The sequence below is a fragment of the Typopeltis vanoorti genome, chromosome 18, assembly GCF_054136105.1.
Source record: "Typopeltis vanoorti isolate ZY-2024b chromosome 18, IOZ_Tvanoo_1.0, whole genome shotgun sequence".
In the NCBI taxonomy this organism is placed as follows: Eukaryota; Metazoa; Arthropoda; class Arachnida; order Uropygi; family Thelyphonidae; genus Typopeltis; species Typopeltis vanoorti.
Genome location: NC_143566.1, coordinates 113,035,635 through 113,044,186, shown reverse-complemented (window position 1 = coordinate 113,044,186; position 8,552 = coordinate 113,035,635).

Genomic DNA, 8,552 nt, shown 5'->3' with positions numbered 1-8,552 from the left:
GATAAGAGCGGCGTTGGCTCCGCCCACTCAGATTCAAGCCACGAAACCTTCGCCGGAAGTCACAGTGCGGAGTGTTCCCGACGATAAAACATATGCTTCTGCGGTCTCTCCGAGGATTTTACCTGTAGCCTCGACAGCTTACAGCGAAAACTCTAGACTAATTCTTGCTGCCTCACTAGGGGATTTGCTAATGGCCTTTTGCAACATGATCCCCAGCCAAGCCGACACTAAGAAATTCCTCAGGAATACTTAAGTCATCTTCTCCATGATCAATAAATGACATGTTCTCCTGCATCTCGATGTTGATATCCCAGATATTTCCACATTGCTTCGTAAAACTACCGCTACTTTTTCACCTAAGCAGCTTTTCATTCCAAGCAACTCATTCAGGAGTTTTCTAAGCGCCCGAAAGCTGCACTGCCTTTCGGCTCAGGCGCTTCCGCATTGCCCTAAACAAGGTGAGTCAAGTGCTCGCTAACCTCTAATATAAGTCTATTTCATAGCGATGAAGGGATCAGAATCCATAGGATTGGTATCCATCAAGCCACAGAAGTTATCAGGATATGTAGCGAAGTGATATTAAACGAATTTACCAAGAAAAAAAGGTAAGAACATTATTATTTTTACACTGAGCTACACAGGCTCTCCGCACATATCTATCATATATATTTATTTCAGGAAATATTAAAGAGTAAAAACCGATAAACCTTAAGAATAGCAATATTTAGGATTTGTATTGAATATTTAAGCATCATGTGGGTATTCATTTAATAGATAATAACGACCGCTATAATATGACATAAAAAGCATATCCAAAATTTCATTCCTTTAGTTAAAAATTGACTTACCCCAATATGCTGACTTTACTTTAGTTTAATTTTGAGTTGAATGATTTTTATTGGTTGAAAAATATCACCTGATAATTTTAAACTTTAATGCAGTAAATGTAAGTTGGAATAATGCCAACAATTGCTTTAATGCAAAAAATGAGTGACCAATGATAGCAAAGTGCAATTAAAATGCAGGAAATTCTCTACACCAATGAAAACATTCAGTGGCAAGACTTAGACAGGTTAAGTGGTGTTGTGTGTGTTGGATATGTAGCGAAGTGATTTTAAACGAATTTACCAAGAAAAAAAGGTAAGAGCATTAATATTTTATCTCAGTTTATTAGAGAATAATATTCGATATAATACACAATAAAGCAAATGTACCCATCCTCAATACGTTTTTTTTTTTAAATAAAAACATGATAAAGGTTAAGATTTTTATCTGGAATGCTATGAACATTTAGTCCTTATGTTTTATGGCAGTTTAATAGAGAATTGCGAACGCTATAACAAACAATAATGCAAAAGTACCCCTCCTCAATTCCTTTTTTTTTAAAAAATAAAAATTGGTTAAAAGTTAATATTTTTTCTGGAATGCTATGAACATTTAGACATTTGTTTTTATGGCACTTTAATAGAGAATCGCGACCGCTATAAACAACAATAAAGCAAAAGTCCGCATCCTCAATTTCTTTTTTAAAAAAAATTAAAAATTGGATAAAGGTTAATATTTTTTCCCTAATGCTTTAGAACATTTAGACATTGTGTTTATTGTAGTTTAATAGAGAATCGTGACCGCTATAATAAACAATAACGCAAATGTACCCCTCCTCAATACGTTTATTTTTTTTAAATAAAAACATGATAAAGGTTAATATTTTTTTCTGGAATGCTATAAACATTTAGTCCTAATGTTTTATGGCAGTTTAATAGAGAATCGTGACCGCTATAATAAACAATAAAGCAAAAGTACTCCTCCTCAATTCCTTTTTTTTTTAAAAATGGGATAAAAGTTAATATTTTTTATGGAATGCTATGGAACATTTAGACAGTGTTTATGGCACTTTAATAGAGAAAAATGACCGCTATAATAAAGTGCAATGCAAATGTTCCCACCTCAATTGCTTTCCTGTGATTTGAAAAAAATCGTTATTTCATGTTAACTCTATGGAATCTTCAGACCTTGTTTTCTTATCAAAATCTCGACCGCTAGACATTATTTTACATCAGTTTGATACCCAATGGCGATCGCTATAATAATCAATAAAGTACACGTTTCTATCTTGTATGTCTATTTTTTTCAAAACATAAAAAGTGAAAAAAATTTAAACATCAGTAACTTTCATTATATGAAGAATTTAAGTATTGTGTTTGTATTGTTTAATAGAGAAAAATGACCGCCAAAAAGTTGTATAATGCAAACATTTCTATCGTGAATTTTTTTTGAATAAAAAAAATATGAAAATTTAAGTATCTGACATATAATTTTAATACAGAATCGCGACCACTACAAGAAACTGAAAACCGCACATTTCTATCATGTATATTTATTTCAGGAAATATTAAACAGTAAAAACCGATAACCTTAAGAAAAGCAATTTTAAGATTTGTATTGAATATTTAAGCATCATGTCGGTATTCATTTAATAGATAATAACGAGCGCTATAATATGACATAAAAAGCATATACAAAATTTCATTCCTTTAGTTAAAAATTGACTTACCCCAATATGCTGACTTTACTCTAGCTTAATTTTGAGTTGAATGATTTTTATTGGTAGAAAAATATCACCTGATAGTTTCCAACTTTAATGCAGTAAATGTAAGTTGGAATAATGCCAACAAGGAAGTTGCTTTAATACAGTAAATGTTAAGTGAGATTTAATGCAGGAAATATTGATTTCCAACTTTAATGCAATAATGCTGAGATGTTTTCTACTTTAATGCAATAAATGAGTTGATAGGTTTCCAACTTTAATGCAATAATGCCATCAAAGAAGTTGCTTTAATACAGTAAATGTAAGTGAGATTTAATGCAGGAAATATTGATTTCCAAATTTAATGCAGTAAATGTAAGTTTGAATAATGCCAACAATTGCTTTAATGCAAAAAAAAGGTGACCAATGAGAGCAAAGTGCGATTAATATGCAGGAAATTCTCTAGACAATGAAATCATTCAGTGGCAGGACTTAGACAGGTTAAGTGGTGTTGTGTGTGTTGGATATGTAGCGAGGTGACTTTAAACGAATTTACCAAGAAAAAAAGGTAAGCGCATTAATCTTTTATCTCAGTTTAATAGAGAATAATATTCGATGTAATAAACAATAAAGCAAATGTACCCCTCCTCAATACGTTTTTTTTAAAGGTTAATATTTTTTTCTGGAATGCTATGAACCTTTAGTCCTTATGTTTTATGGCAGTTTAATAGAGAATCGCGAACGCTAAAACAAACAATAATGCAAAAGTCCCCATCCTCAATTTCTTTTTTAAAAAAATAAAAAATGGGATAAAGGTTAATATTTTTTTCTCTAATGCTTTTGAACATTTAGACATTGTGTTTAGGGTAGTTTAATAGAGAATCGCGACCGCTATAAAAAACAATAAAGCAAGAGTCCGCCTCCTCAATTGCTTTTTTTAAAAAAATAAAAAATGGGATAAAGGTTAATATTTTTTTCTACAATGCTATGAACCTTTAGTCCTTATATTTTATGGCAGTTTAATAGAGAATCGCGATCGCTATAACAAACAATAATGCAAAAAACACCTTCCTCAATTCCTTTTTTTAAAAAAAATAAAAATTGGTTAAAAGTTAATATTTTTTTCTGGAATGCTATGAACATTTAGTCCTTATGTTTTATGGCAGTTTAATAGAGAATTGCGATCGCTATAACAATCAATAATGCAAAAGACCCCCTCCTCTATTCCTTTTTCTAAAAAAATAAAAATTGGTTAAAAGTTAATATTTTTTTCTGGAATGCTATAAACATTACACATTTGTTTTTATGGCAGTTTAATAGAGAATCGCGACCGCTATAAACAACAATAAAGCAAAAGTCCGCCTCCTAAATTTCTTTTTTTAAAAAAAATAAAAAATTGGATAAAGGTTAATATTTTTTTCTCTAATGCTTTTGAACATTTAGACATTGTGTTTAGGGTAGTTTAATAGAGAATCGTGTCCGCTATAATAAACAATAAAGCAAAAGTACCCCTCCTCAATTCCTTTTTTTTTTTTTAATAAAAATCTGATAAAAGTTAATATTTTTTTATGCAATGCTATTGAACATTTAGACATTCTGTTTATGGCACTTTAATAGAGAAAAATGACCGCTATAATAAGGTGCAATGCAAATGTTCCCCTCCTCAATTGCTTTCTTGTGATTTGAAAAAAATCGTTATTTCATGTTAACTCTATGGAATCTTCAGACCTTGTTTTCTTATCAAAATCTCGACCGCTAGACATTATTTTACATCAGTTTGATACCCAATGGCGACCGCTATAATAATCTATAAAGTACACGTTTCTATCATGTATGTCTATTTTTTTCAAAACATAAAAAGAGAAAAAAAATTTAAACATCACTAACTTTCATTATATGAAGAATATAGGTATTGAGATTGTATTCGTTTAATAGAGAAAAATTTCCGCTATAATAAGGTTCAATTTAAATGTTCCCCTCCTCAATTGCTTTCTTGTGATTTGAAAAAAGTCGTTATTTCATGTTAACTCTATGGAAATTTCAGACCTTGTTTTCTTATCAAAATCTTGACCGCTAGACAATATTTTTTCAGTTTAATACCCAATGGCGACAGCTATAATATTCTATAAAGTACACGTTTCTATCATGTATGGCTATTTTTTTAAAACATAAAAAGGGAAAAAATTTGAACATCAATAACCTTCATTGTATGAAGAATTTAGGTATTGTGTTTGTACTGTTTAATAGAGAAAAATGACCACCAAAAAGTGGTATAATTCAAATATTTCTATGGTGAATTTTTTTTTTGAATAAAAAAAAAAATTAATATTTAAGTATCTGACATGTCAGTTTAATAGAGAATCGCGACCACTACAATAAACTGAAAACTGCACATTTCGATCATGTATATTTATTTCAGGAAATATTAAACAGTAAAAACCGATAAACATTAAAAATAGCAATGTTTAGGATTTGTATTGAATATTTAAGCATGTGGGTATTCATTTAATAGATAATAACGACCGCTATAATATGACATAAAAAACATATCCAACATTTCATTCCTTTAGTTAAAAATTGACTTCCCCATATATGCTTGACATGACTCTAGCTTAATTGACAATTGACATTTATTCTTTAAGGGTGAAGCAAAATGCTTTTCATATTCCCCGCTATCTGTCGTGGTTACAGTGAGGGTAAAATTTACGAGCAGTTTGCTCGCCCTGAATGGGCATGGAGATTATGTATCGCTTTAGGAGGGTAAATAGTTTTTGGTCTTCTATATTTAAATATGCCCGTTGGCTCGTATGCTGCAGCTTGTTGAACCAAATCGTTGGGATGTGTGGATGTCTTTAGAAAAAATTTGGAAGCTAAGGATTGTAGTAAGAGAGAATATAGGGAATATTTGTGTCTCTGTGGAGTTGGCTGGAGAATCACCTATGCCTCTCCATGCTGGAGAGGCATAGGTGATTATAGGACGAATCCTCATCTGGTATAGCTGCAATTTGATTCTGTTGCTGAGTTTGCTATTTCTATTAATTAGCGGGTAGATCTGAGCTATGGCTTTAGATGCTTTTGCACATGCAGACTTGATATGTTGGTTGAAAGATAGCTTTTTGTCGAGAATCACACCCAGGTAATTTGTTTCTTTCTGCCAGGGAATTTTAGTATTGAATAGTAACACATCTCCTGCAGGAGACATTGGCCGTTTTGAAAAGAGAACCGCTGAGCTTTTCAGGGGGTTGACTTCTAATCTCCACTTGGAGAACCAACCCTCCAGCTTTAGAAGATTTTCTTGAAGCTTTCTGGTAACGAAGTGGGGTCTGAGAGATCTGGTTAGTATTGCCGTATCGTCCGCATACAGTGCTAAAATAGAAGTCATCGGATTGTGTGGGATGTCTGACATGTATACAGAAAAAGCAAAGGAGCCAGTAGAGATCCCTGCGGCACTCCAGCAAAGATATGGCGCTGGGACGATGTAGAACCGTTAATTTTAACTTGGATTGATCTATTCTGAAGATATGAACGGATTAGATGAACCATTTTTAGTGAGATACCGGCTGAGATAAGTTTGTGCAGGAGTCCAAAATGCCAGATTTTGTCAAATGCTTTAGATAGGTCTAGGAATACCGCTCCTGTGCACTGGCGCCAGTTGTAGCTGGTGGTGATAAATTCCACAATTCTGTGGATTTGCTGGGTAGTACTATGATGTTGTCGAAATCCAAACTGTTCTTTAGGGAGGATGTTTAGGTCAATTACTGAGGTTTGGAGTCGTGAGAGGATGACCTTCTCTGCAACCTTACCCAGATTGGAGATGAGAGTGATTGGACGATAATTCTGCGGTAAGTGTGGGTCTTTGCCTGGCTTATGTATAGGAATCACATCAGCCATTTTCCAGGTGGAAGGAAAATAGTGAAGTCTTAAGATTGCATTTATTATACTGGTCAGATGCACTATAGCTTTTCGAGGCAGCAGCTTGATCACCCTGTTTGAGATGCTGTCTGGTCCAGGAGCTTTATTGTTCTTAATTTTTTTTTTTAATATCATATAACTCAACAGGTGATGCGGGTGCAATATGATCAGCACTGGTATCCAGGAGGTTTAGTGCATACCTAACCTGTCTGTGGATTTTGTACAGATGATTGAAATCAATGTTGTTATAAGAAGTTTTGCACTGATCCTCAATATTTTAAGTATGGCTTCTGCCTTATCTGCATCTGTGTGGACTATGCCCTGGTTTGAGATTATAGGGGGGAGGGATCTGGTTTTATTTGTGATGTTTCTCAGTAGGCCCCAGATAGAGTGATCAATAGGTGAGATAGAGGCTAACTTTTTATCCCAAACTTCGTTTCTGTGTGTTTTAAGTGCATCTCTTACTGCTCCATTCAATCTGTTAAGCACTGTCTTATCCTGAGGTGCGCGAGTGTTATGAAATCTCTTCTCTCTGATCAGGTCCATAATGTCCTCAAGCAAACGATCAGGCTTGGGAACAGGTTTCTGGTAGGATGCAACCATTATAGCAGACTTAATCTGTTGGGTGAGGCTAGCCACTACAGATTCCACATCTCCTGCTGTGCATATGTGAGGGACGGGTCCAATTTGATCCCGAAGTGCTTTAGACAATCTCTCCCACGATATGCCTGAATGAGAAGGAGGAGGCAGGCATTCTTGTTCTCCCAATTGCAGTAGAATTGGGTTGTGATCCGACGACAGCTCGTTTAGTGAACTACAGTAAGGCTGTACTGTAGTTTAATGTCTTGCAGGATGGCTATATCCAGGATATCAGCAGTGCCAGATGTACTGAGATGAGTAGCTTCGGTAGATCCAGCCACAACAGCATGGTTTAATCCTGTGTAGCTAGAAAGGATGCGACCATTTTTGTTGGTAGATTTACTGTTCCAAGCAGGATGCTTTGCATTGAGGTCTCCAGCAATGATGACCGGTCCTTTTACTCCAAGGATGGCATCCAGATCTGAGGTCAATAATGTCTTTAATGGAGGGTTGTATGCAGAAAAAATTTTGAGGTTTCCAATTGAGTTTGTGAGAACATTGATTCCTGTGATTTCGAGGTTGGTGGTAGTAGGGTTGGTTATTGAGTGATGATTGATATAGTTTTTGATAAGGGTGGCTGTACCTCCACCTCTATACCCAAGCCTGTCGTTTCTGTAAATCTGATACCCTCTGATTTTCAGGGTGTCAGCAGGCCTCAGGTGAGTTTCATTAATTAGCAGTATATCTGGGTTGTATCTATTATTAAATTCCTGGATTTCTAACAGTTTGTTTTTTATACCGTTGGCATTCCAACCGATAATCCTAAGAGAGTTTGGGACGATTTTTTTTCTATGCATCAGAGAGTGCAGATAATATGGATTGGGTTTGCTGTAGGAATCTTTTTGTGACACTTAAGGATGGATTTAAGTTGCTGAAATCCTGCAGCATGTTTGCAAGAGAAGAGGTGATAACAGCTGATAGATTTGAGTGTGGATTATTCCGGTTCTGGGTTTGTACTATCTGTTTGGAGCGGCCCACATCAGCATATGTTCTTACTTGATGTTGAAGATTCGTTTTCTTAAGGGGCTCAGTTAATGATGGGTGAGCACCTGTTGTCATGTTTTCCCTCTTGGAGAACTGAGCTTCAGGAACTCTCGCACTAGATGACGAGGTAGATTGATGACTTGGATCATTCCATCTGTTTTTGGGGTGATGTATACACCCTCTATAATTAGCAGGGTGAGGACCCCCACAATTAGCACACTTAGCCGGGGTGGATTTTGGTTTGGTGCAGGTGTTTGTGGGGTGATTCTCGCCACATTTTAGGCATTTGAACTGGGCTTTGCATAGCTTCTGGGCATGGCCAAATTTTTGGCATCAGTGGCACTGCCCAGAAGATGATTTCTTTCTCAATGGTTCTGGGGTGATTTTGAGTCCACAGATTGATTTTAAATTATAAATGTCTTTGTAAATGTTATGAATTTCTACTAAAACTGAAAGCATAGGTGTTTTATTTGATCTAAACATTCTAGTA